Source organism: Rhamphochromis longiceps, linkage group LG14 (assembly GCF_057381845.1).
Source record: "Rhamphochromis longiceps isolate RC_006_pf linkage group LG14, R_longiceps_female_GT1.1, whole genome shotgun sequence".
NCBI classification, from domain to species: Eukaryota; Metazoa; Chordata; class Actinopteri; order Cichliformes; family Cichlidae; genus Rhamphochromis; species Rhamphochromis longiceps.
Window position 1 is genome coordinate 42,718,989 of NC_140570.1, and position 27,991 is coordinate 42,746,979.

The window sequence follows — 27,991 nt, forward strand, 5'->3', positions numbered from 1 at the left end:
GAGCAGTTAAAAGGAGAGCAGGCCAGCATGGTAGCTCATCTTTGCTGTCTCTACCTTATTTATAGTCCAGAAAAGCAAAATAAAGCATGAGTTTAGCAGCAAAAAATTACAAACAAGCTTGAAAATAAAATTAAACTGAAAAAAATAAGCATACTAATTAAAGTATGACAAATTTAAAGACTGCAGATGTATCCTAAAACACAGTAACAAAGCACAACCCAGGAAACCAGTTGTTTATTGGAAGACAATCTTGGGAGCAAAAATCCAGCTGATCACACTTATGCAATTTAATATATGACATCATATACATCTCAGTACGTTAATAATTTCAGCCTTTAAGGCCTCCTGCATTTCCACTATTGGTACTTTTGTGCATTCCTGATTCAATCCTCCTCTCTCGTTCATGTTCCAACCCTTTGTCCAAAAAAGTGCTTCCTATGTTTGACTAGGTTTTCAGTAGTTATGGCACACAGCAGTTAACCAAATAAATTAACTTAGCGCAAAGAAACTTTGTACCCAACTGCTTACAGTACTTCATGCTACGAGATATATTGCATCTGATGCTACAGAATGCTTGGTGGAAAAATAGCAATAAAAGTCAGAATCCATAAAACATAGAAGTGAGATTTAGCCCAGAGTCCTTGTTGGGGTGATTTGAAAAAAAAAGTACACCAAGTAATATTTTTAGCATATTTTTCTTCAAATTATAAATATTTACAAGGATTTGAATTTTCTGAAAAACATAAGAATCACTTTTCAGGCATTTTTGCTAAACTGTGTAAAATTTTCTCCTGTCACGAGTAGCCATTCCTTAATTTCTAAGTACCATAGACCAGCGGTCCCCAACCCCCGAGCCATGCACTGGTACCGGTCCGTGAGTCGTTTGGTACCGGGCCGCGAGTGTTGAGGTTCAGGTGTGCAATTTATGGTTTACCGGGGGTTTTTTTCTTCGTTTTATCGTTCATATTTATTGTTTTTATCGTTACCTCAGTTCCCCTGTGTCTTTTCCCGTGTGTTATGAACACATTTTAGTTATTTAGGGCCGGTCCGTGGCACAAAATGAATGAAATATTGCAGAAAGACTGATGGAAGATGGAAACTTTTTTTCCCCTTCACATAAGAAAGAACACGCTTTTGGTCGATTAAATGTCTACTAAAACTTAAACACTGTAAAGAAGTGGCACACAGGAATTATGGCAACATCACATTGAAAGTTTGTAAAATTCATATAGAGAAATGGTCCTCATGCTAAACTTTCACCACGTTGAATGTCCATGTTTTTAAAAAAAAACTAACAAAAACAAAAAAACATCAATTGTTTCCAAACCACCTCATCACTCGTCTCCTTAAAGCCATCTATTTTTGAGTCTTATTTCAAAAGCTAAGGAGCCCCCGCATCATTGATTGTCCACTGGCCAAGGTAACGTCAGGTGACAGCTCTTGGAAATAGCCTTTGTAATTGGTCCCAATGAAACTGGCCAGGCGATCACTGCTTCATAGTGTTCTTGATGGTCCACCTCTGCCCCGAGCAGGGCTGCAGGACCAGCAGGTGGCCGGAGTAAACATTAGCCGGCACCACCTCCAGACAGCGTCCAGTAGCCCGATTTATGATCGATTCGTTCTGCAAGGCAGAAGGAGATACAATACTTTGGTTTTAACAGATTTCACAGATGGTCTGTGAACAATGCGTGATGGTGACAGAACAGTATGTAACCAGACCGGGCCTTATGTGAACTGTTGCAACCTCTTTCTTAAACAAATGGCACTAACTTTTTACCTTACATCTATATAAAATAAGTAAGGTCTCCCTATTTCCCTAAGACTTCTACGTCTGCAGGACTCTTCACTGCTTGTCCTGCTGTGTGACAAAGAATCGATGTGGCAGAAGGTCTGCAGCATCACTGTTCAAGCTCTCCTCTTCCCGTGCTACAGGCTGTAACTCTTTAGTTTTTAAAGGTTACCCAAACAGAACTAAAAGACCAACAGAAAATTGACTTACAAAAGGTTTTTCACATTAAAAGAAAAAGAGAATCAATGCCAAAGTAAAAGGTATATTGAGTCGCTTGTTACCCTTTAAGCAGTCTGGGTTTAGTTGTCTTAAGAGGACCCCTTATTTTCTAGCATAAATATAATTTTACAACAGTTATTGTTCATATTAATCATAGCCAAAGTCTCAATTTATGTGCAAATAATCCCCGTTAACCAGACTGCTTTGATTTCAGTAATAGCAGAGATGATATCCTAATATAGTCATCACAAACAGACAGATCTATCTGTGAAGTCCTACTGGCCCCGGTGTTAAAACCTTCTGTTTGTGAGGGTTTTAACACAAAGAAAGGTGGCTTCAACGGAGGTATTCGGAATATAAAGGCGGTTCTGTCAGATAAAGCATGAACTACGGGGCTGCAGCAATGCTGAGTATGAGAGAAATGAAGATTCATGCAAAGCTACTCTCATATTAGAGTCCAAGAGAAAAAAGAATGGACCCAGACATGAGCTCAATAGGTCCCTTTTAAAATCTGACATATAGATACTTTTCCTCTCAACTCTATGCCAGTAAATTTTAGTTTCTCTTATAAACACTCAGTTATATCATTGAAAAAGAGATTTCTTTACACTTCTGACCTGAGAGAAATGCCATGTCTTCTGTTTCACGTTGGTCACCTTTTCACAATTGAGGAGCTGAGGAAAGTTGCTCATCTGATCGTACACCACACAACGAGTGTCCTCACCAGTGCTGCCTAGGGGTCCCAGAAACAGCTGACCTTCTTTAGTGTAGCGTCCTAACTAAGAGGAAAACAGATACGTCACACATACAGTAAACGGAAAGTTACTGAACTGGCTGAGTGAATACTCTTCTCTTTATTAGCTAACGATGAAATAAGTATGTGATGATGTACAAGTTGAAGGTAACCTGGCAGGAATTTTCCTTGATTATGCAAGCTGTTGGGTTTTTTTTTTGCTGCTTTGAACAAGAGGATGGTGTTGTTCCCAATACTGCTGAGAGGCAAAACATGTCTTTGTTCTTCACTGAGTGCTAAACACAAAGATTTTCCTGTACATCACTGCTAATCACAGTGTTGTTTCAGCAGAGTTCTAACCCACATATAGCCCTAACATTTTATATACACCAAATTCTGCAGTTTTCTCAACTTGACAGAAAGAAAAAGCAGAAGTGAGTCAGATTCTTCCCGCTCTGTTTTCTAACCTTTGTGTCTTTCACTTCAGCTTTTTCGTTCAGATTAATAGTAATTTCCACTTTAGCAGTGCAGATAAAACAGTTCCTTTGGTTGCATCTAGCTCTGAGGCTTTGAGTGTGCTGACGATAAAGACTGATTGGGAAATTGTTTATATCGCATTCTGTTCCTAACAAAGCATGAATAGTGGTTGCAATGCCTTGCAAAAGATATAAAGATAAAGCTTTCCATCAACCACCCAGTCAGCCCAGTTTGGGTCTTTTTGCAGAGTAACTGCATCCTGTTTGCAGTACATCATACAAAAGTTAGGTGATTTAACAGCGTTTGGACTCAAAATCTTAAAAAATCCCACTTGTGGTCCCTAGATGTCACTGCTTCTTCTTAAGAACAGAGTATTTATTAAAATGTTTTTCTAGTATCTTTGACCACTACAAGTTACATTCATCTTTTCACAGATATTCATATCGCACTTTATTTTATGCACTTATGTGCTTTATCTGTTTTGCATACACACCTACAGCCAGTCACCATTTAACCTAACGTGCATGTCATCGGACTGTGGGAGGAAGCCGGACTACCTGGAGAGAACCCACGCTAAGACACCATGGGGTCGCTTTTATCTCCGTGGAAGTGCAAGTGTGAAAAACTGGTGGTCTAATAAAAACTGAAGACTTTTTGTTCCATCAAAAGGATAACTTTAAAAAATGCAACTGAAGCATGTCTTGTGAAGAAAGTGTGATGCGGCTGTTAGATTTGTATTGTTGATTGTCATTTATGCTTAGAAATATTTACTTATATATGCTTAGAGTTTTGTAATTAATTGTAGATTGGTAGAGGTTTTGATCCTTGATAGTCTGCAAACTGTGTGTGTATTAGACAGCACTTTGGGAGCATGAGAGGTCATACCGTGTTTTATTGTTTTATGGTAGGATTAACGTAGTTGCGTCTGTTCTAGTCTAGTCTTTGTTTAGATGAACTGCAGGACTTCCTCACCGTGTTATCTAGGATGAACCATCTAGGGTGAGGGGGAGGCTACCCTCTTCCTGACCAAGGATGTTTGACCCTTTGATCAGCAGTCCACACACACACACACACACACACAGACACACACACACACACACACACACACACACACACACACACGCACGCAGTAAGGATGGGCGGACATGTCTCAGCCTCCACCACTCTCAGCACTGGAGCCCCCCAGGGGTGTGTTCTGAGCCCCCTGCTGTACTCTTTGTACACATATGACTGTGTGGCCACTACCAGCTCCACCACCATCATCAAGTTTGCTGACGACACCGTCGTGGTGGGCCTGATCTCTGATAACAACGAGACGGCCTACCTGAAGGAGATTAGGAATCTGGAGAACTGGTGCCAGAGGAACAACCTCCTTCTAAACGTCAGTAAGACAAAGGAGCTGATAGTGGACTTCAGCACTAAGCAGGAGAGGAACTACCAGACCCCCGTCATCAACGAGTGCCCAGTGGAGAGAGTGGACAGCTTCAAATACCTCGGAGTTCACATCACGCAGGACCTGTCATGGTCCTGTCACATCAACACCGTGGTGAAAAAGGCCCGTCAGCGTCTCTACCACCTCAGACGCTTGAGAGACTTCCAACTGCCCTCCAAAGTGCTCAGGAACTTTTACTCGTGCACCATAGAGAGCATCCTGGCGGGAAACATCTTAACCTGGTTCGGGAACAGCACCATGCAGGACAGACGAGCTCTACAGAGGGTTGTGCGGTCAGCTGAGCGCACCATCCGCTCCGAGCTCCCTGACCTGCACTCAATCTACAGCAGGCGGTGCTGGACCAAGGCCAGGAAGATCGTGAAGGACCTCAGCCATCCCAACAACAGACTGTTCTCTCTGTTGAGGTCAGGAAAGCGATTCCGCTCCCTGAAGACCAACACAGAGAGACTGAGGAGGAGCTTCTTCCCGCAGGCGATACGGTCTCTCAATCACACCACCACACAGTACTGACCCACACATACAGTTCTTACACACACACTGGACTTTCTGGACTTTGTTTTTGCACAACACTGGTCACTATATTCTTCATTTCCGGTTAATACTTGTACAGCTGCTGTTATTGTGTATATATTTATTTATATTTAGATTTCTTCATACATTCTTATATAGTTCTATACTGTGTATTGGTGTATTTTGTTGTACAGTTATTTTATTTTCAACTTTAATTTATATATTTTATCTTATTCTTCCCAGTTAAATTTACCCTTCATTCTAATTTGTGTTGTACAGTTATTTCATTTTTAACCTTAATTTATATTTTATTCCTTCCTAGTTAAATTTACCCCTTTTTAATTTTTCATATTTATTTCCTACCTTATTCATAGCCTTTCCTTTTTTGTTTTCTTTAGGTCACGAGCAGTTGTCCAAGCATTTCACTACATATCGTACTGTGTATGACTGTGTATGTGACAAATAAAATTTGAATTTGAATTTATTACTCTTTGTGTGTATGTAGACGTCATATGTTAACGAACTTATGCATATTCATGTAACCTCAATAAAAGGACAGTGGTACGGGAGGACGGACGAGAGCAACTGGGGCCAAGCGAAGGAACGGCGATTGTCCGGTTCTCTCCCGTGCACGAGTAACATGAAGCTTGCCTACTTCGTGTCTTGCTTTGCAGTGTAATTATATTGCCTTTAACGTTCCAGCGGATGGGTTCAAGCTACAAACCTATCAGCGGCACTCATTTTTCCAGAATTGAATTGAAATTTTAGCTCCTTTAGCATTTTACCACTGAAGCCTTGACTTTCTGCCTAAAGCACCTGTTTACCACTGTGAGCTAAAAAGAGAGGCCCTTAGGGCTGAAGGGATGAAGAGCTGACACTGGCTGACTCAGGGCTTCAACACAAAAAGTGCAAGACACAATTTTATTCTGACAGCAGAACTCGCTCCTTGGAGGATTTCAGCTGAGCCTGTGATTGAGACACAGCTGCAAATCACATCACCGGAGAAGCTCACTGTATGTTTTCATGAGAAAGCAAAGCAACTGGAAAAAGATGGAGTATACTCTTTAGTATGGTGGTGAGGAAGAGTGTTGTACCTGAGGACCCCACCCATGGCATGGGTGCAGGGTGGCTGTGTGGTTCTCCTTCACACCCTGATCCATACACAGGTGGCTTGCTTTAGAATTGCGGACCTTAAATACACAAAAAAAAAGAGTCAGACTTAATTCATAAAATATGAATATTCCCCAAAATAATTACCGATTAAAAATGTATAAAGGCTAAAAACAAGGATGTGTCAGTGTGGATCAGACAAAGTTCTAAATCTCATTTATTTTCTATTAACAGCTGAGAAGATGTGGATGTACATGCTGTCTGAGTCCCTGCTTTCTTGTTATATTTTGGTCTGTGGAGGAGATACAAGTTTCTTAGGACTTTGTGTAAGTATCATTTATTTAATTTCAGTGGTTTAATTTGTACATCAGATCTTACATCTACAAACTTACTTTTTCCTGTGTCTTTGTCCTTCATGGCTCACCTCACCGTAGAACAGCGTATCGTTGTACCTCCTCATCTCTGGGTAAACGTTGTCTAGGTACCAGTGAAAGCTCTTACATTGCAGACTCTTCCTCAGTGCAACCCTCTGTGATATGTCTCCGTAATCAATACCGTGGTTCTGCAAGAGCAAAGGAAGTTATTATGCCTAAAGTCTCTACATAAATTGTGGAACCAAAAGAAAAACTGTTTGGCTCTGAACATGGACATCTGATAGTCACAAACAGACAAGCATGACTGACAGCATCCTCTCTAAGAGAGGTCTTGGTGCAGAAAAATGCCGTTCTCACCTCCATGGGGATGTTCCAGGCCAGGTAGACATTGGACTTGTACTCATCCATCCAGACCTCTGCCACACGCAGGGCATTAAGGCGTGTGTGGAAAGCTATGTTACTGTGGTAAGGTTTCTTCATTCGTGCAATATGAGCCACTCTGGAGCAAGGCAGCACCTCCATACTGCCTCCACACAGCCACACCTGTGGGTAGTAGGAGTATGAATTAAAGCTCACAATAATATACTGCTGGCTGCTGGGCAGCAGGAAATATAAATAGGCAGATGCACAGTCGCCGCGATGTCCTGATTTATAAAGTCAATTACAGCTAACAGCTGGAGCATAGAGCACCTGGAAGGACGTGTTTTCTTTGTGCTGGAACTAATGAAAGCTAAATCTGTACATTTAGAAGTCCTTCTCGGTTTTTCTTCTTGTTTTCTGTTATATAAAAAATATCTAATTGTTGCTTTTATTCATTTTTTTCTAGCCAACCTTAAGGGGCATCAAGAGGAGCTGAGGTTTTCGGCACTTCAGCACTGGGTTAACTTTTAAGCTCCAACTGTGAGTATACATACATAAATGCATGTTTTTTTACTTATATTGTTTGCTGTGACAACGTATCATCCAGAGCACTCTCCCAGTCAGCGAATACACCATGATGATTCCAGGCATGTCATTAAAGATCAACAAGAAGAGACGGTCAGAAGCACAAGTCATGCTTGAAGATGTGGCCAAAACATCTTCTACAGTTCACCATGCTATTTCCCAGCTTTGATGTAGGACAGCGGGCCAGAACAATAAGACATGAATGCTAGCATAGCCCCAAGAGCTACACAACAACAGAATAAAAAAAGAAGCATAAAAGCAAGCAGTTTACACAATCATAAAAGCATAAGACAACAAGTGAGTTTTGAGTTGGGACTTAAAGAGAGAGATGGAAGAGATATTTCTTAAATCAGGAGGTAGGGAATTCCAGAGTCGTGGAGCAGAGCAGCTGAAAGCCCTGCTCCCCATGGTGGCAAGACGGGGGGAAGGGACGGAGAGAGAAAGGGAAGAAGAAGATCTAAGACATCGAGATGGGGCAGTGATCTGAACCAGATCAGAGAGATATGGAGGAGAGAGATGATGAATAGCCTTAAATGTGTACAAGAGTATTTCTTCTTCCTGACCAAGATTCGTTCCTTTTGTTGCTTCTCATTAACAGAGGTCAAAGAAAGTATAATGATAAAGTGGAGAACTACTGGACATCATTCATTTTTGGTGCTAAAGGTTTAAGAATTAACTGCAGCAGAAGAGCTTCACCTGCTTGTGAAGTGGTTTAGAAAAGAAACCTCAGAGCATGAAGGTTGAATCAATTATCTCCTCATACAAACCACCCAGCAGCTGAGCTGAAAATGATATCAGAATGGCTAGAACAATGTTATGGTGCATCTAGAGCTACTGAAACAGCTCTTAATGCAAAACTTTAAAAAAGAGCTTTTTGACCTAGCAGACTTGCTATTGAAGAAATAGGAAGCTGAACAAGATAACTTCCTCCCAGGATCCTCTCTGGAAACAGCCAGTGGTACTCATCCCTTTTTCCAAAAGCTTCTACACAACCTCAGGAAAAATGGACATGCCCAAATAAGGGCATCATGTAGCTACAATCTCTAAGTTGATCAGTGGTGGAATCCAATGACCTAGCTGTAATCCTTACTTCATTCACAATGATAGCCATCAAAATCAGCAGGTCAAGACTGAGGTATCCTCTGCAGGTTTGGAGAACAAATGTGCAAAGCCAGCAACTGACCAATTAGGAACTATCCCAGCCACAGAAAAACACAGCCCTTAAACAAACACAGAGGCTTCAGAGGAAAACCCCTTGAAGAACAGATGAGAACAGGACATGGTGCTGTGAATTCATTCATGCAGGACTGTGAGTGAGATCAAACCACTGGACCCTGAATTGACCTCTCACTGTTAGGTAGAATTGTTGTGCACATCCACAAGCTTCAAAAGGAGATTAACTGCTCTCATAATGAATAATTTACCCAGAAAGTGGATCTCGGCAGGGTACTCACAGAAGAACTGAGCATCAAAATGGAAAAGAAAGAAGATTTAAGACACGTTAGGCATGGTTGTTGTTGACAGAAGGACTGGTCTGAGTATTTTGGAAACTCCTGATCTACTAGGATATTTCTGTATTACCATCTCTAGGGTTATCCCAAGGGATGGTCCAAAAAAGAGGAAATATCCAATGAGAGACAGTTCTCTGGGTGAAAATATCTTGTTGATACCAGACCCGACCAGAGACTGCTTTGAGCTGACAAGAAGGCAACAGTAAAACAGATAACTTCTTCTTAAAAACCACTTTTGCATTACTTTGAACCGTGAACCTTGAAGAATTTGGGCTAGAGCAGCAGAGGACCATATCAGGTGCTACTCTTGTGAGCTAACAGGAAAGTCTCCACAGTCAGGGGATCTCAATCAGATAGATCACCTTTGGTATATGACGCAATGGGAGATTCCCATCGTGAATGCACAGCTGACAAATCTGCATCAACTGCATGAGGCCATCATGCCACGATCAATCTTTGAGGAATGTTTCCAGTACTTTGTTGAATCTATGCCATGAAGAATTAAAACAGCTCTGAAGGCAAAAGAGTGTCCAACCTAATACTGACAAGGTGTATCTAATAAAGTATCTGCTGAGTGTGTCCAACCCACGAGCCTTCTGCTGTGAACATAATGAAGACATGGATATCCAAGCTATCTGAACCCACGTCAAAGTGATGTGAGCGTAACAGAAACTTCAAACTGACAGGTCGCCAAACAATTGCACAGATGCAACCTATTTCACTCCTGACAAACATTCCTACTGGATAAAAAGTAGGTCCGTCAGTCTTTCTTCACACTGGGAACAATATGAAACATGTTCCATCCACAGATAAGGAGCACTACAAACAGAAAATGGGCACATAGGTTTTAAAGATAACCTATGTGTTTCTGTTACCCAAGGACACGGGTGCTAACCAACAGAGGGTATGCCAAAAAAAAACATTTTACTGCTCTCTGCCACACTCTAAGATAAATAAGCAGTACTATGATTTCATGTAAAAGATGTTGGACAACAACCATGCAAAATTGCCCCATAGAGGTGCTGATATCTACCGCTTAACATTCATTATCCCAAGAATCCTGTTAAAACCCAAACAGTCATTGATTCAAGTGCTTGTTATGAAAGAGTTTCTCTGAATGAGGGCCTTCTCCCTGGACACATCCAAACAATCCTCTTGTAAGGGTTGTAGTGAAATGTAGAAATGTTGTTGTCGCAGGGCAACTCTGGATATGTGTCCCACTGCTTTGTAGTAAAAGAGGAACAGAAAGAAATGTGGTTCTTGAGATGTGACATTGTGGGCTAGATTCATGTCTTTGCTAATACTTCATCTCCAGCAGTTGTAATATATTTATAGGTGCGTTGAAGCTGAATTTTAGCTGTTTTATTGCATCTGTACACGTTTACTTATCTAGACTTAATTTTGGGGGGAATCTTGATATTTTTGATGACAAGATATAAGAACTTTCCATTTCAGATTCAAGTTATGACCAAGTCAACTCAAAGACAAGGCAACCGTTTTTGTCTTTCTAAAAATATTTGATTGTTTAGCTTGCTGGATAAAAGCCAACACACTCGGGTTGTGAAAATGTTTGACGTTATTTTTTCAGGAAAAATCTAATAACCTTGCAGAAAAACAAAAGACTCTCCAATCTCTCAAAATGTACAGAAACAAACTCCAACCTTCCTGCTCTGCTCTACGTGACCTATTTATCTCCATTGCCCTGCTGTGAGCTGCTCACACAGGACTGGTCCTCCAGGACTCTTAATGGGGCCTCATCAGTGGTGCCACGCTACGGTGGCCACTGCTCCACTTAAAACCTACAGGGGTAAAGAGGGAGCAGGAACAAGAGGAAACTGGGTGACACACAAACCCTGATGCCTAGTTCGATGTTCTCCCCTCCGTAGACGTCCATGCCTGAGTCGAGTAGACCGAGTTCTCCAAAGTAGTCCCGATTGGCCACAAAGGAGCATCCAATCATGGCAGGCGTCCTGCAGCCAGGAAAACACACTATCATGTGACACTGAGCGTTTGCAAACACCAGAATGTGTTTTTTTGTGGCTTTATCTGATGTTTATTTTGGAGTACTTTTCTACAACCCAAATCTCCACTATGCAAAGTTTCACACTTTATATTTCAGCCTATTATGTGGAGGGTAAATCTAAACATTTTTGTGCATACTCATGCAATTTATTCTTATTTTTAATTAAAGAATGGAAGGAAATCCAATTTAACACAAATATATGGGTGATAATCAGATAATTAAAATCCTATTTTCACCACTCTCTAATTTAGGCTGTAATTTTTTTATTGCTTTAATGAAGTCTGGTTTCCCATCAGGAGCTTTTTTTCTTGTTTTCCCCTAATCTTCCCCAAAACTAAAAAAAGAACTTGGTGGCAGTTTTATTGAAAATCTTAAAGAAGTGGAAAAAAATACATCTCAGAAGTGTGAGATCTGTGTTCACGTTTAAATGGGAGAAGCTGGCATACCTTATTGGTGCAGACATGTCTCCCTCCTCCCACCACTCTTTGGGTGGATTAATGTACATGCACCACAGTTCCCAGTTGTAGCCATGGCCAGAGTTCTCATAGCGCTCCACCTCAAAGGTATCGTGCTTGATGTTGTCGATTGACGGCAAGATAATCCTCTTGTGGTTTTCTTTTATTCTAGCTAGAACTGGTTCTGACCTGAAAAAAGTGCAAACACACACACACTCACACATTTAGTTGACTTTACTTTGTGCAGAAACAAAGTTTATAACATCTTTTAAGAGCACCACTTTTTTCATCCACTTCAGTCAAATAGAAAGTTCCTTGTGTCGTCCCAGTTTTATCACTAATTCTGTTTGATTCAGCCGAGTTGAGCTCTGCAGGGGGCAGTGAGAGAACTGCACGGTATACCTTAAGTTATGCACTGAGCTCGAAAATGAGATCCACAAAAAGACATCAACAGGATGTGGCAGTTGTCTTAGCGGGGTTAATAAGGTCCCTCATTGCATGCTAATTTCTTGACAGTATTTAGCCTTTGATTCAGTTCACCACCAAGCGCTCAGCTTTTTTGAATTAGTACAAAACCTTCATTTTTTATGGTTACTAAAAATTTACTTTTACGACAAGTTCTCCAAGAGGGGTCCTGTTTTGGTGTGTGTTTTATGTGTGCTTGTGATGTTTTTTTTTAAATAAAATCCGTTCAACCTGATCCCACAGCCTCAAGTGTCTCATTTTAAAACTTCTCAGGCGTGAAATAGCTTGGCTCTTCCTTTTATGCAGCTTCAGCTATCCTTTGTCTTCTCTTTCCATGGTTTCTTTGCACTTTGTAGCACTCTTTTAACACTGATACCCAAAGCTCTATTATTGTCATTGTTGTTATCATGAATAAGTAGAGAGATACTCCCATACGGTTTATGACAAAATTTAATCCGAAGTGATTGATGGCCCTAATCATGACCTTTTGACCTCGCCCCTCCCCCCCGGAAGCGAGTAATGACCGTGACGAATTGCATCCGGAGAAGGGGGGGGCGGGAACCCCCCGACATCCGGAGAAGGGGGGGCGAACCCCGGAAGCGCGCCATCTGTCGCTAAGCGTGTCGAATTGCATCCTGAGAAGGGAGGGGGGTAAACCTCCGGAAGCGCGCCATCTGTTGTTGGGAAAAAAAAAGAAAAAAGTTTTTAGAGGGAGGAGAATAAAAGCAGAGAGGAGGAGTTCACAATTTCTAAGCCTCAGACACACAAGATGGATTTCATTCTGCAGCCCAGCAGCTCTCCTGTGTCCGATGAGATCTGCTCTCCCAAAGAAGAAGGCTTTGAATATGCCATATTCAAATACAGCATATTTACTAAGGAAGGCCTCGATCCGGACCTTATGACACTTCCGGAAATACTCCGGAATTGTCTAGTCATTTTCAGACCTGATGCGTCATGTTCCATATACATGAGGGGAGGGGTTTGGTTCCTGAAGCACAGCGGTGATGCAGCAGCTGATTTTGTGCTGTATAGAGAGACAGAGCGGCAGCTAGTTTTCCGCAAACTCATAGTCTGAATTCTGTTTCAATATTATGACGATTTTCTCTGTATTTCTTAATGGGAATAAAGAGTGACTTCCTGTAGAGATTTCAATAGTATTTTATTTTCCTATAATACAGACGCAGTAAAAAAAACCTTTAAGATGATCTGCCTAGCAACAAATTGCATTTTTAGGCTACACCATAGCTTGTGATGAAAAGAAGAACTTTCTATCCGCTTGTAACCTACAGGCTGCCTACCCCGTATGTGTAAAAATGAATAAATATCCCTTAGTGAATACTTTTCTTTGAATACTACTTTTCCTTTTGAGAATCCCTTTTACAAGGGACTGAAAAAACAAACCATAATTGCCGTGACAGGCGATCTTGTTTCACACACACACACACACACACACACACACACACACACACACACACACACACACACACACACACACACACACACACCGCGGGTCAAGGAGGAGTGAGATATCAGATATCAGTTTTTTCTCAATGCTTATAACCTATAACGCGCCCCCCAAAACAATATTATTATTATTAAAACATCTATAAGGTAGGTTTTGCGCAGCCTGCTCCTTGTCAGACCAAAGTTTTTTTCTTCATTACTTTTAGCTACTTTTACACTGGGTTTTCTCAATAGACAGAAAATGAAAATGAGGAGTCAACAGCCGATATTATCATTGCTTGTAACCCGGTAAATAATTTCGTACATCTCCCCATAAAATAAGCCTTAGTGGAAAAAAGCTCATATTCGAATAAGTTTATTCCCCTCTGTGGGAAAGAGTTTTTTTCTCAGAGTCAACCATGAGGCGAGTTTTGTCAACAGCAATTGTCCATTTGGTAAAACAAATATCCGCCTCTAAGTCGTATTTTACCGTTGCAGAATGTGGAAAACAGACAGCCCTCACAGGAGGCACCCAGGGGCCCACCTCACACACCATAGTTAAAATATTTAAATTTCAACTAAATTTGTAGTAATGATCGGATTTCCTCACTTATCTACACCACACTCCTTGATTTCTTATCGTTTCTTATCGTTCCTCTGTCCCTTAATAGAAACTATCCTCCCTTTCAGTTGTCTTTTGCACTTCCATATCGCAAAGCAGTTACTGTAGGTTATTTTCTGCTTATGCATTAATGTAATTAATTAACTTATTTATCCTTAAGTACGGTAATGACTTGAGTTCTAATGCTTTTTGTCTCTTGAGTTAGCCGTCAATGTGGGATTTTTTTACCCTTTTGTTCAGTTAAAGCTGCCTTTCATTCTTCAACGCAGCTTAAACTCTAATAGGTAAGCTTTCTTGTAATTTCTTAGTTCTGCAGGCTTCTTGAAAGACATCCGAGACTCTTCTTTGGATGCTGGATGCCTTTTGTTTTGTTTTCTGTCAAGATGATCCCACACTGCTTCGATTATCTTGAGGTTCGAACCCTGGAGAGATCAATCCATGACTGATGCGTTGTTTCATCCAGGCATACTTTGACTACAATGGCAGTATGTTTGCGATCATTGTCGTACTGAAAGTTGCTGCCAATCAGACATTACTTGGTATTACATGGTCGATCAAAATCTGGTGGAACTTTTCTACATTCATAATTTGATTAATTTGGATAAGAGCTCCAACAACACTGGCTGAAATCCAGCCTCAAAGCACGGTAGAGTATCCACGCTGTGTTAAAGACGGCTATAGACATTCACTGTTGTATCTCTCTTCGGACCTCTTCCATGCATATTTCAAATTTGGATTCATTACTCCATAAGACATATTACAGCTGATTTCTTTTTCCAGTCAATTTCTTGTGTAATTTGGCACACCTCAGCCTTATTTTTCTCTGTTCTCCTTCCTTAAGAATGGCTTATTAACAGCCACCCTTCCAACTCAGATAACTTTTGATGAAATGTTTACAGCACTTGAGTTACTCGCCACGGCCATCCTAAATGCTAAGAACACTAAACTTTAATTCTAAATTACGTTAACCAGAAAAAACAAGCCAAAGTCGAGATGTTGCTGAGCTGACCTGTGCTATGCTATGCCTTCTAAAGCACGTATAATGTAAACAGAACTGGTCTTTGCACAGAAGCCTGTGGAGCTTCATAATTAACCTCAGTGTGTGAAGAGCACTCTCCATTTAATAATAGCTGTAATAAAATGTTATGGCCGACGGTGTTAAACGCTGCACTTGGGTCTAGCAGGGAAGATTTCAACTTTTCAATACGAATGAAGGCTGAAAACTGATTAGATTAATGTCTGATGATCTTTTCTGTGCTTCTTCAAGTTTGTAACACCAAACATATTAAAGGATGATGTAAGGCTCACAGGAAGAGTTTAATTAGACACACATTTACTATTTTCTTTATACTCTTTCTTTCTTGACATGTTTAATATGATTACTATCAGAGGAGAAAATGACCCTTGTGTAGTTTAAAAAAGTTTTATTTAATCAAACTGTAATGTTGTTGAACTCTGACGGACGTGTCTTTTAATCTTGTCAACAAATCCTTAATCATCTAAATCTGCCATTTATCATCTAGTAAAATGTTCCCTCTGCTTCTGCTGCACATCTCCCCGGACACTCTCCGCTTCACCTGTCCTGTGCAGGTGGTCCAACCCCTGCCTGCCTCCTTAAACTGGGGTGTTTAAATCTCTTTACCTCTGTTGTGAACTTCACACAAAGTTTGTGGTAACAAAATCAAACTGACGAGGATCTCGTTTGAAAAACACACACTCACGAGACAAAATAAAAACAGACTGCTCAAAGCAAAAGCAGAGCCCTCACAGCTGGTAGTACAAAACACAGCGACAACATGCGTATTAGATACCCTCAGTGCCAGAAGCATAAATATGAAAAAATGTGATCACCAAGAGTATCCTAACAACGGCGTTGAGGTGGGTGTTACAGTAAAAAAAAAAAGTAGCCAAATTTTCATCTGAAAATGTTGAATTTTAGTAAAAACAATGCTCTGTAGTTTGATACTGTCGTTACAGACTAAGCAGATGTTTAAAGCCTTCGGACGCTCATTTGAAACGCACTCATTCTCCTTATCAGCTGGAAACATTAAAGCCGTAAAATGACTTTTTCAAACGGATAAAAACTATTGAACAACAGCAATGTTGAGCCTGTTCCAAAATTTGGATGTACATGTGTTGAAGGTGTGGGTCTTGTTGAATTATTAAACATACATTCTTTAATTTTTCGAGCCACAAAAACAACAACTTTTAATTTTCTTCTGCTTGAGTATCGGCCTCGGGTAGCTCTACTTATCATTGCTCAGTCAGTTGTCTGTTTGTGCTACTTTTTTAAGGAGCAGCGTATTATTGGTAAGGGTGACTTTATGTGTTTAGCTACTTAAGTGGAAGTACTGTGGATAGTTTTACCTTACATACATAGATCTACCAATACAGCTTCTGAGGTAACTGTTTACAAAATGTTATAATCTATTCAAAGGTTCTTTGCAATTTTACATTGATAAACATTATCCTTAACACATTTGGCCCACATAAAGTACTATGGCCATCACACTGTCATTTAGAATTGTTTAAATAACTCCTGTCTTAAGTCCTTCCATCAAAAAAAAAAAAAAAAAAAAAAAAAAACATGGTTCACTTTTACATCACAAAATGTTAGAAATATAAGTCGTTCATAACAAACTGAAAGGTTGGGAGTTTAAAAATCCAAACCGATGGAAGAATCAGAATCAGAATACTTTATTGATCCCTGGGGGAAATTATTTTTTGTTACAGTGCTCCATTATAAACCAACATTAAGACAAGACAGACAATACACTAACTAAGAATAGTACAATATATACATATATATACATACATACATACATACATACATAAGTCACTCATAAATAAATAGCTGGAAAAGAAACATGTGTAGCTGTAGCAGCAAACAGTGTGTTAAGTGGATGCGTTGTACAGGGAGATGGCCACAGGCAGGAAAGATTTCCTGTGTCGTTCAGTGGTGCTTTTCGGTAATCTCAGTCTCTCACTGAACGTGCTCCTGTGACTGACCAGCATGTCATGGAGTGGGTGGGAGGTGTTATCCAACATTGTCTTTATCTTGGACAGCATCCGCCTCTCCGACACCACCTTGAGGGTGTCCAGCTCCATCCCCACAACATTGCTGGCCTTACGGATTAGTTTATCGAGTCTGTTGGCATCTGCGACCCTCAGCCTGCTCCCCCAGCATGCAACAGCATAGAGGATCGCACTGGCCACAACAGACTCATAGAAAACTCATAGAAAATAGGAAGCAGAAGTAGAAGACTATAACGTCTCAGAGCACACGGTGTCTATTATTGTGTAGACATGTATAAATAAGAGCTTAATAAAGATGCTTAATTTCTTAAGAAATAAACAGGTGGAGTGATCTTTATCAAAAGTGGATGTTGCATCTGTGGCTAAACCACTGTACCCAAAAAAACTTTAAAAATCTACTGTGTGTGAGGCTGTGTAAGTAAAGCTTGCCCTTCACACCCGCGTGTAATAAACCATTTGTTGGGGGGTTGTGGATTTGGCACCTCAGCATTGTGAAAGTGGGGAAACATGTTTCTGGCTGTGCATAAGATTTCTGCTTACAAATTAGAATCTCAGTTCTAAATGAAATTCAGATGTTTTTTTAAGTATGGCTAATGTATTATTTGACTTCTAAGACACACACACACACACACACACACACACACACACACACACACACACACACAAGAACAACACAGAGAAGAAGAAGAGGGGGTCGTTTTACTACGCATCATAAAAACGCAATCATTCATAACATGGACAGTGAGAAGTAAAACTCGTCGTCTTACCACATGTTATATTCTGTAAACTTAAAATAATCCGCAGAAATTAGAGTTTAGTGTTTTAATTCATCTATTAAAAAACACGAGTCAACATTACTGAAGTGACGCTTTAACGATGCGTCTTATCATCGTGTTTATGATGATAAAACATGTTCTCTCGTTAGTAGATGTCTGCGCTGTCACTTGTCACGAAAATGTTCAGAGCCAGGGTTCCTCTTTAATTACCATTGATCGTTAATAGGGTCACAAAAGATTTGTCGCATTATCCCCATAAACAAAATGCTTTTATAGAAATCATTGTGATACAAATATTTAGATTCTTGATTCACAATGTGCACGAACTCAAAATCTTTAGAGGTTCATATTTACTGATACTGTCGTGACCTTCCTTCTGTGATTGGATTTTCACTTATTGTCGGCTTTACAGTCACATAAAATTCATTCCAATTTTTTGCCTTTGCTTCAATTAAGGTGTTTCTTTAAATCTACAGCAGCTCCCTTTTCAAAAGGTTTACTGACATAGTAAGGAAGTAGCTAGGGAACTCGGTAAGTATGAGCAACAACAGCTTAGGGACTGTTTCTACAATAAAGAGGAATTCATCATCATCTGCAGTTCATCAAAAAAAAAAAACAATTCAGCAGATCCTCAAAGTATGGATACAATCTGTTTTCAGCTGTAGAGGTACGCTTCACGTACTTATCAACATGCAGTTTAGAGGCTTGCATTAGAGTGCTTTGGTACTTGGACCTCTTTTATTTAGCACGGTTATACCGTTGTGTATTTAGCTATATAAATATGCTCAAGAGTCTATCGTATGTTTGTCATGCAATTAAAAATTCAAAAATATAATTTTTAAATCAGTAACTTTGCAAATTTAGCGCGGACCCTCACCCCTCCCTCCGGCTCCCACGGCCCCGCTGTCACCGTAAGACTCATACTCTTCCCCCCACGTATGCTGCTATTGATCGTTGTCAGTTGTCAGTAAACCTTTTGAAAAGGGAGCTGCTGTAGATTTAAAGAAACACCTTAATTGAAGCAAAGGCAAAAAATTGGAATGAATTTTATGTGACTGTAAAGCCGACAATAAGTGAAAATCCAAAAAACGCCTCCAATCCTAATGATCTCCCCCCCCCCCTCTCCCTCTCTCTCTGTGTGTGTGTGTGTGTGTGTGTGTGTGTGTGTGTGTGTGTGTGTGTGTGTGTGTGTCCTCACAGAAGGAAGGTCACGACAGGAGCTTTTTTCAATCAGTTTTTACAAGAAGTGTAGCTCATACAATGGTATAAATGTATTATTTGCGATACTTTATAAATATGAACCTCTAAAGATTTTGAGTTCGTGCACATTGTGAATCAAGAATCTAAATATTTGTATCACAATGATTTCTATAAAAGCATTTTGTTTATGGGGATAATGCGACAAATCTTTTGTGACCCTATTAACGATCAATGGTAATTAAAGAGGAACCCTGGCTCTGAACATTTTCGTGACAAGTGACAGCGCAGACATCTACTAACGAGAGAACATGTTTTATCATCATAAACACGATGATAAGACGCATCGTTAAAGCGTCACTTCAGTAATGTTGACTCGTGTTTTTTAATAGATGAATTAAAACACTAAACTCTAATTTCTGCGGATTATTTTAAGTTTACAGAATATAACATGTGGTAAGACGACGAGTTTTACTTCTCACTGTCCATGTTATGAATGATTGCGTTTTTATGATGCGTAGTAAAACGACCCCCTCTTCTTCTTCTCTGTGTTGTTCTTGTGTGTGTGTGTGTGTGTGTGTGTGTGTGTGTGTGTGTGTGTGTGTGTCTTAGAAGTCAAATAATACATTAGCCATACTTAAAAAAACATCTGAATTTCATTTAGAACTGAGATTCTAATTTGTAAGCAGAAATCTTATGCACAGCCAGAAACATGTTTCCCCACTTTCACAATGCTGAGGTGCCAAATCCACAACCCCCCAACAAATGGTTTATTACACGCGGGTGTGAAGGGCAAGCTTTACTTACACAGCCTCACACACAGTAGATTTTTAAAGTTTTTTTGGGTACAGTGGTTTAGCCACAGATGCAACATCCACTTTTGATAAAGATCACTCCACCTGTTTATTTCTTAAGAAATTAAGCATCTTTATTAAGCTCTTATTTATACATGTCTACACAATAATAGACACCGTGTGCTCTGAGACGTTATAGTCTTCTACTTCTGCTTCCTATTTTCTATGAGTTTTCTATGAGTCTGTTGTGGCCAGTGCGATCCTCTATGCTGTTGCATGCTGGGGGAGCAGGCTGAGGGTCGCAGATGCCAACAGACTCGATAAACTAATCCGTAAGGCCAGCAATGTTGTGGGGATGGAGCTGGACACCCTCAAGGTGGTGTCGGAGAGGCGGATGCTGTCCAAGATAAAGACAATGTTGGATAACACCTCCCACCCACTCCATGACATGCTGGTCAGTCACAGGAGCACGTTCAGTGAGAGACTGAGATTACCGAAAAGCACCACTGAACGACACAGGAAATCTTTCCTGCCTGTGGCCATCTCCCTGTACAACGCATCCACTTAACACACTGTTTGCTGCTACAGCTACACATGTTTCTTTTCCAGCTATTTATTTATGAGTGACTTATGTATGTATGTATGTATGTATGTATATATATGTATATATTGTACTATTCTTAGTTAGTGTATTGTCTGTCTTGTCTTAATGTTGGTTTATAATGGAGCACTGTAACAAAAAATAATTTCCCCCAGGGATCAATAAAGTATTCTGATTCTGATTCTTCCATCGGTTTGGATTTTTAAACTCCCAACCTTTCAGTTTGTTATGAACGACTTATATTTCTAACATTTTGTGATGTAAAAGTGAACCATGTTTTTTTTTTTTTTTTTTTTTTTTTTTTGATGGAAGGACTTAAGACAGGAGTTATTTAAACAATTCTAAATGACAGTGTGATGGCCATAGTACTTTATGTGGGCCAAATGTGTTAAGGATAATGTTTATCAATGTAAAATTGCAAAGAACCTTTGAATAGATTATAACATTTTGTAAACAGTTACCTCAGAAGCTGTATTGGTAGATCTATGTATGTAAGGTAAAACTATCCACAGTACTTCCACTTAAGTAGCTAAACACATAAAGTCACCCTTACCAATAATACGCTGCTCCTTAAAAAAGTAGCACAAACAGACAACTGACTGAGCAATGATAAGTAGAGCTACCCGAGGCCGATACTCAAGCAGAAGAAAATTAAAAGTTGTTGTTTTTGTGGCTCGAAAAATTAAAGAATGTATGTTTAATAATTCAACAAGACCCACACCTTCAACACATGTACATCCAAATTTTGGAACAGGCTCAACATTGCTGTTGTTCAATAGTTTTTATCCGTTTGAAAAAGTCATTTTACGGCTTTAATGTTTCCAGCTGATAAGGAGAATGAGTGCGTTTCAAATGAGCGTCCGAAGGCTTTAAACATCTGCTTAGTCTGTAACGACAGTATCAAACTACAGAGCATTGTTTTTACTAAAATTCAACATTTTCAGATGAAAATTTGGCTACTTTTTTTTTTTACTGTAACACCCACCTCAACGCCGTTGTTAGGATACTCTTGGTGATCACATTTTTTCATATTTATGCTTCTGGCACTGAGGGTATCTAATACGCATGTTGTCGCTGTGTTTTGTACTACCAGCTGTGAGGGCTCTGCTTTTGCTTTGAGCAGTCTGTTTTTATTTTGTCTCGTGAGTGTGTGTTTTTCAAACGAGATCCTCGTCAGTTTGATTTTGTTACCACAAACTTTGTGTGAAGTTCACAACAGAGGTAAAGAGATTTAAACACCCCAGTTTAAGGAGGCAGGCAGGGGTTGGACCACCTGCACAGGACAGGTGAAGCGGAGAGTGTCCGGGGAGATGTGCAGCAGAAGCAGAGGGAACATTTTACTAGATGATAAATGGCAGATTTAGATGATTAAGGATTTGTTGACAAGATTAAAAGACACGTCCGTCAGAGTTCAACAACATTACAGTTTGATTAAATAAAACTTTTTTAAACTACACAAGGGTCATTTTCTCCTCTGATAGTAATCATATTAAACATGTCAAGAAAGAAAGAGTATAAAGAAAATAGTAAATGTGTGTCTAATTAAACTCTTCCTGTGAGCCTTACATCATCCTTTAATATGTTTGGTGTTACAAACTTGAAGAAGCACAGAAAAGATCATCAGACATTAATCTAATCAGTTTTCAGCCTTCATTCGTATTGAAAAGTTGAAATCTTCCCTGCTAGACCCAAGTGCAGCGTTTAACACCGTCGGCCATAACATTTTATTACAGCTATTATTAAATGGAGAGTGCTCTTCACACACTGAGGTTAATTATGAAGCTCCACAGGCTTCTGTGCAAAGACCAGTTCTGTTTACATTATACGTGCTTTAGAAGGCATAGCATAGCACAGGTCAGCTCAGCAACATCTCGACTTTGGCTTGTTTTTTCTGGTTAACGTAATTTAGAATTAAAGTTTAGTGTTCTTAGCATTTAGGATGGCCGTGGCGAGTAACTCAAGTGCTGTAAACATTTCATCAAAAGTTATCTGAGTTGGAAGGGTGGCTGTTAATAAGCCATTCTTAAGGAAGGAGAACAGAGAAAAATAAGGCTGAGGTGTGCCAAATTACACAAGAAATTGACTGGAAAAAGAAATCAGCTGTAATATGTCTTATGGAGTAATGAATCCAAATTTGAAATATGCATGGAAGAGGTCCGAAGAGAGATACAACAGTGAATGTCTATAGCCGTCTTTAACACAGCGTGGATACTCTACCGTGCTTTGAGGCTGGATTTCAGCCAGTGTTGTTGGAGCTCTTATCCAAATTAATCAAATTATGAATGTAGAAAAGTTCCACCAGATTTTGATCGACCATGTAATACCAAGTAATGTCTGATTGGCAGCAACTTTCAGTACGACAATGATCGCAAACATACTGCCATTGTAGTCAAAGTATGCCTGGATGAAACAACGCATCAGTCATGGATTGATCTCTCCAGGGTTCGAACCTCAAGATAATCGAAGCAGTGTGGGATCATCTTGACAGAAAACAAAACAAAAGGCATCCAGCATCCAAAGAAGAGTCTCGGATGTCTTTCAAGAAGCCTGCAGAACTAAGAAATTACAAGAAAGCTTACCTATTAGAGTTTAAGCTGCGTTGAAGAATGAAAGGCAGCTTTAACTGAACAAAAGGGTAAAAAAATCCCACATTGACGGCTAACTCAAGAGACAAAAAGCATTAGAACTCAAGTCATTACCGTACTTAAGGATAAATAAGTTAATTAATTACATTAATGCATAAGCAGAAAATAACCTACAGTAACTGCTTTGCGATATGGAAGTGCAAAAGACAACTGAAAGGGAGGATAGTTTCTATTAAGGGACAGAGGAACGATAAGAAACGATAAGAAATCAAGGAGTGTGGTGTAGATAAGTGAGGAAATCCGATCATTACTACAAATTTAGTTGAAATTTAAATATTTTAACTATGGTGTGTGAGGTGGGCCCCTGGGTGCCTCCTGTGAGGGCTGTCTGTTTTCCACATTCTGCAACGGTAAAATACGACTTAGAGGCGGATATTTGTTTTACCAAATGGACAATTGCTGTTGACAAAACTCGCCTCATGGTTGACTCTGAGAAAAAAACTCTTTCCCACAGAGGGGAATAAACTTATTCGAATATGAGCTTTTTTCCACTAAGGCTTATTTTATGGGGAGATGTACGAAATTATTTACCGGGTTACAAGCAATGATAATATCGGCTGTTGACTCCTCATTTTCATTTTCTGTCTATTGAGAAAACCCAGTGTAAAAGTAGCTAAAAGTAATGAAGAAAAAAACTTTGGTCTGACAAGGAGCAGGCTGCGCAAAACCTACCTTATAGATGTTTTAATAATAATAATATTGTTTTGGGGGGCGCGTTATAGGTTATAAGCATTGAGAAAAAACTGATATCTGATATCTCACTCCTCCTTGACCCGCGGTGTGTGTGTGTGTGTGTGTGTGTGTGTGTGTGTGTGTGTGTGTGTGTGTGTGTGTGAAACAAGATCGCCTGTCACGGCAATTATGGTTTGTTTTTTCAGTCCCTTGTAAAAGGGATTCTCAAAAGGAAAAGTAGTATTCAAAGAAAAGTATTCACTAAGGGATATTTATTCATTTTTACACATACGGGGTAGGCAGCCTGTAGGTTACAAGCGGATAGAAAGTTCTTCTTTTCATCACAAGCTATGGTGTAGCCTAAAAATGCAATTTGTTGCTAGGCAGATCATCTTAAAGGTTTTTTTTACTGCGTCTGTATTATAGGAAAATAAAATACTATTGAAATCTCTACAGGAAGTCACTCTTTATTCCCATTAAGAAATACAGAGAAAATCGTCATAATATTGAAACAGAATTCAGACTATGAGTTTGCGGAAAACTAGCTGCCGCTCTGTCTCTCTATACAGCACAAAATCAGCTGCTGCATCACCGCTGTGCTTCAGGAACCAAACCCCTCCCCTCATGTATATGGAACATGACGCATCAGGTCTGAAAATGACTAGACAATTCCGGAGTATTTCCGGAAGTGTCATAAGGTCCGGATCGAGGCCTTCCTTAGTAAATATGCTGTAATTGAATATGGCATATTCAAAGCCTTCTTCTTTGGGAGAGCAGATCTCATCGGACACAGGAGAGCTGCTGGGCTGCAGAATGAAATCCATCTTGTGTGTCTGAGGCTTAGAAATTGTGAACTCCTCCTCTCTGCTTTTATTCTCCTCCCTCTAAAAACTTTTTTCTTTTTTTTTCCCAACAACAGATGGCGCGCTTCCGGAGGTTTACCCCCCCTCCCTTCTCAGGATGCAATTCGACACGCTTAGCGACAGATGGCGCGCTTCCGGGGTTCGCCCCCCCTTCTCCGGATGTCGGGGGGTTCCCGCCCCCCCCCCTTCTCCGGATGCAATTCGTCACGGTCATTACTCGCTTCCGGGGGGGAGGGGGGAGGTCAAAAGGTCATGATTAGGGCCATCAATCACTTTGGATTAAATTTTGTCATAAACCGTATGGGAGTATCTCTCTATAAGTTATTCCAATGTTCATACATTTGGCAAAGATATGTTTTTTTCCAGATTTAATTTTGAGTACATGTCATTTTTGTTTTTGAATGCTGTGTTTCACTTTAATTTACACTAAAATAAGCCTTTTTCCAAATACCAAAAATTCACTCCTGACTGTTAATAACACCGTGCTTCCCGCTAGATGATAGGACCCACTCACCATGATGGGGTGAACTCCACATGGGCATCAAAAAATCCTGTCACCTCAGCAGTGGCTACCTTCCAACCCTCGATCCTGGCCCTGATCAATCCCTCTCTCTTTTGGTTCCTTACAATCTTCACCAGGCCGGGATAGCGTTTGTTCACATACTCCTCCAGTGGACCTTTCAGTTGCTCTACAGTTCAGAAAATGAAGATAACACATCAAACAAAACAAGTCAGAAATGCTTATAAAGACTGATCTTTAGTTGATCTTTGAATCTGCAGTTTAGCTTATAATCTGCACATCTATCCTTGAACAGTCTGCCAGCTGGAGTTTTCCAGTATTTGATCTGATGTCAGGACTAATAAAGCCTGAAAAGAATATATCACCATTGCAGCTAAGTTGGCGAGTTTAAGAAGAATCCCTACATGCTAAAGAAAGTGCTTGTATTTTTTTCTTAGCTTCTCTAACATCAGATCCATTGCAGCCCTCTTTACTGAAGAAAGGAGGAAAAAAAGAAAAATGCTGTTCCAGAGTCCCCTCTGGCAGCAACAATCAAAGCCTGACACATTATGCCTAGCTTGCATAATTATTTTCATGCAATCACAATAATTGGAATTCATGTCGATAAATATGAAAGGACAGCAGAGTGAGCTTAAGCAACCATTCCCAGTATGACAACTCTTTTGTCTCACTTCTCTCACTGGCAGCCTGCACTCCTTTATAAACCTCACATCAAGCCTTAGTATTGGTTGTGTGAAACAACATGATAAGAACACAAAGGGCAACCCACTAAGCACTAAATGGTAAATGGCCTGCATTTGTATAGCGCTTTTCTAGTCCCTAAGGACCCCAAAGCGCTTCACACTACATAATAAGTATTTGGTCAATAACAAAAATACAACTCAATACTTTGTAACATAACCTTTGTTGGCAATAACAGAGGTCAAACGTTTACTATAGGTCTTTACCAGGTTTGCACACACAGTAGCTGGTATTTTGGCCCATTCCTCCATGCAGATCTTCTCGAGAGCAGTGATGTTTTGGGGCTGTCGCCGAGCAACACGGACTTTCAACTCCCGCCACAGATTTTCTATGGGGTTGAGGTCTGGAGACTGGCTAGGCCACTCCAGGACTTTCAAATGCTTCTTACGGAGCCACTCCTTTGTTGCCCGGGTGGTGTGTTTTGGATCATTGTCATGTTGGAAGACCCAGCCTCGTTTCATCTTCAAAGTTCTCACTGATGGAAGGAGGTTTTGGCTCAAAATCTCACGATACATGGCCCCATTCATTCTGTCCTTAACACGGATCAGTCGTCCTGTCCCCTTGGCAGAAAAACAGCCCCATAGCATGATGTTTCCACCCCCATGCTTCACAGTAGGTATGGTGTTCTTGGGATGCAACTCAGTATTCTTCTTCCTCCAAACACAACGAGTTGAGTTTATACCAAAAAGTTCTACTTTGGTTTCATCTGACCACATGACATTCTCCCAATCCTCTGCTGTATCATCCATGTGCTCTCTGGCAAACTTCAGACGGGCCTGGACATGCACTGGCTTCAGCAGCGGAACACGTCTGGCACTGCGGGATTTGATTCCCTGCCGTTGTAGTGTGTTACTGATGGTGACCTTTGTTACTTTGGTCCCAGCTCTCTGCAGGTCATTCACCAGGTCCCCCCGTGTGGTTCTGGGATCTTTGCTCACCGTTCTCATGATCATTTTGACCCCACGGGATGAGATCTTGCGTGGAGCCCCAGATCGAGGGAGATTATCAGTGGTCTTGTATGTCTTCCATTTTCTGATGATTGCTCCCACAGTTGATTTTTGCACACCAAGCAAATACTTATTTTCCACCCTGATTTACGAATAAATTCTTTACAAATCCAACCATGTGAATTCATGGATTTTTTTTTCACATTCTGTCTCTCACAGTTGAAGTGTACCTCTGGTGCAAATTACTGACCTCTGTCATCATTTTAGGTGGAGGAACTTGCACAATCGGTGGTTGACTAAATACTTTTTTGCCCCACTGTACCTATGAAAATATACTCACTGTATATATATATATAATCAAAGCATTTCTTTAGCAAAGTGCACATACTAGCCCTTTTTAAGTTCATTGACATATGTGCACTCAAACAGGCCCAATGAGATTGAGGGTTATACCCCAATTATTTGTGTTAGGTTTGTAAGCTTTTCCAAATGAATACAGAAAATCAGCAAAACCACCATAAAGAAAGCTTATTTAAATAAAGCTGATATTGGGAGAACAAAGCCCAAGGGGTGGAAAATGAGTAAAAAACCTGTGAAGCAGAGAATAACATGAGGGACTGTTGCAGAGCGCATGAGTGAAACAAGCTCACAGATGAGCTGACAAAGATTGGCAGAAATCACTTTAGAGCAGCCGGGTAATAAGGAACAGGTGAACATAGAGTGGAGCAGATAATTACGAGCAAAAACCCAAACAAATACTTTCAGACAATCCTAAAGCTCTTATTTAGTTGCATAGAGCCATGTGTGAACATTTTGTCTTTACATTTTGCTTCCAAGGAACCGAACTGTCTTTTAATTCTGTAATTTATTTCACGTTCTTCAGGCTTTCTGAAGCTCCTTCAAATTTTTCTTTGGACATCATTTTATTATAATTTTCAGTGCAGTCCTTTATTTGTTTGTTCCTATGAATCATTCACACATAATAAAGGCACCTAACTCAAGGGACAAATTCGTTACTGGCACATTACCAGCAGCTTGTCACAAATACACAATTTGTTTCCTGCACAAAA

General features: G+C 40.2%; 1 pseudogene; it reads right to left on the reverse strand.

The window, feature by feature from the left end:
• Positions 1–219: 219 nt before the first annotated feature.
• LOC146654907 (polypeptide N-acetylgalactosaminyltransferase 17-like) overlaps positions 220–27,991 on the reverse strand; it is a 29,632-nt pseudogene continuing 1,860 nt past the window's right edge.